Below are 2,105 nucleotides of genomic sequence, written 5' to 3'. Positions count from 1 at the left end.
GAAAAGGTGGAGGGAAGTGCGCAGCTGGGCTTTCCAAAGGGAATTACAGTAAACAGAAGTGGCAAGGGGAGGGGGTGAGGATAAAGTTATCATCTTTTCTGCAAGACATCTGATGTGGAGATGACCTCACTTCCAATTCTGCACCCTTAACTTTTAACTGAACCTTCCAGAAAGCTAACTGAGCTTGAGGTTCTGGCGGGCATAGGAAGTGCCCAAACCACATCTTGATGTCCTCATATCCCTGCAAAGGATATGTGATACCTATGCCTAAGTCCCAAGACATTTTAACTTATTTAAGGATGGATATGCTTCTCAGAAAGTACATCTGCTTCTGCTGCCAAAGACATCCTCAGACTATGGCCACTGAATTTTCAGTCTAGAGGTCAAGCATTACATCCAAAGTGAGTAAAAGGAAGTTATTCAAACAAGACAAGTGTAGGGGCTAACAATAATGTTAAAGGAAACATGTTTTTGTTCTATTCTAACCAAGACAAGCCCCAAACCCTACAAATACCTAATTTACAACTCTAACAACCACAGCCTATTTCTCAAAGCCCAGAAGAGCTTATTAGATTTATGGAAAAGTTAATCTGCAGTGCCAAAATTCTGAAGAGTAGCCTCTGGTTGTCAACATAGACTTAAGAATTTGCTTTATGCTTGGGCGGTATAATATTTAAAGCCAAGTAAATCTTTTAGAACCTAACAGTACTGACTGTACTTTAAATTTTTCCGGCGTCCCACAGACTGGTCAGGAAAGCTTCAATGCCCAGAAAAAGGTCTGTCCATTCGTGTGTGGCCTCTAATGTGCTGTTATGGGTCCATGAAATAAAAAACTTCTCTTTTTCCCTCCTAAGCAGTAAGGATAAATTTAACCTCCACCTCACCAAGAAATTAAAAAATTATAATTAAAAATTGGGCTGCATCCAAAGGCCGAGCCCGGCTCGCAGGAAGCTGATCCGCAACTTCGCTCTCCCGCCGTGGGCGTTGAGGCCGAGTCGGGCTGAGGAAGGCTGGCTGGACTACCGCTCTCTAGACTGTGGCGACTCGGGAGGGGCCTGGAGACGGCCGCGCCCGGCAAGGAAGGCGGGGAGCGCGAGCGGCTCCGGAAGCCTCCCCGCGGCTGGCGGCCCACACCTGCCGCTCCACCCGCCTCCCCGCAGGCCCTCTCCCGCATCAACCTCCAGCCCGCGAGACTCACAGCTTCAGCCGCTCGTAGGTCGTTGCCGCCATCCTGCACCACTGCCTCCTTCCTTCTCTTTCCGTCCACCCCTCCCCGCGCCGCCACCTCGGCTACGGCGCTACCCGTCACCCTGGCACCGCGGCCGCAGAGCCCAGCCTCGGTCCCACCCTCTTCTCCCCGCCCCGGCCGGTCTGCGAGCCAACGGGAGTCGACCGTGGACAAACTTAGTGCGCGCCCTTAAGACCGCGAGAGGAACCCGGTCCCGCACGGCGTTTTGGAATGAGCCTCAGAGCGCCGTGACGTCGCCGCTTCAGATTGGCGGAGCGCGTTGGCAGGTTAAAGGCGGAGCCTTGGGAGCCTGGGGCCAGCGCCGAGGCGCCCGGGCGGAAAGGCAGCGCTCGTGTCACAGAGTCTGTTGAAGCTGCGTAAGGCGTGATCTGCGCTACAGCAGAAACTCGGTTAGTACGGGGCCAGTGGCGCAATGGATAACGCGTCTGACTACGGATCAGAAGATTCTAGGTTCGACTCCTGGCTGGCTCGTAGCGTACATTTTGCCCCATCTGGGCTTGATGTTAAAGGGTCTCCTTGGAAAGGACCCTGGTGTGGTTAAATGTCTTGAATTTTAACGCTACTCTGCCCGAATAATCATCTTTTAAGCTGTGTTTGGAACCCGGAGTTGTGTGAGATGGTTTGTAAATTGTAAAGCGCCCTATTCCTGATGCGGACTCTAAATGATTTAAGTTAGGAAAACACCTAAATGGTGCTAGTTTGGAGTAGGGGGCGTCCTGTGGCCTAAGGTTAGCTAACGGATGACACAAGAGCGCATTTAAAGCAGCAGTTCTGGCCCTTTTTCCCGTGGAGCAAAAACCCGCACACTGGTGTGAAAAGCGGCGCAGCCCCAATTTACTCGGAGAGTGGGCTCAAG

General features: G+C 52.0%; 1 non-coding gene across 1 annotated transcript; it reads left to right on the top strand.

The window, feature by feature from the left end:
• Positions 1 to 1,647: 1,647 nt before the first annotated feature.
• TRNAR-ACG (transfer RNA arginine (anticodon ACG)) lies at positions 1,648 to 1,720 on the top strand. The gene has a single exon. It is a non-coding gene; the product is annotated as a tRNA-Arg (tRNA).
• Positions 1,721 to 2,105: the final 385 nt, after the last annotated feature.

Source organism: Phacochoerus africanus, chromosome 1 (assembly GCF_016906955.1).
Source record: "Phacochoerus africanus isolate WHEZ1 chromosome 1, ROS_Pafr_v1, whole genome shotgun sequence".
NCBI lineage: Eukaryota > Metazoa > Chordata > Mammalia > Artiodactyla > Suidae > Phacochoerus > Phacochoerus africanus.
Note: the sequence above shows the minus strand (reverse complement) of the source record. Positions and strands in the feature narration are given on the sequence as shown.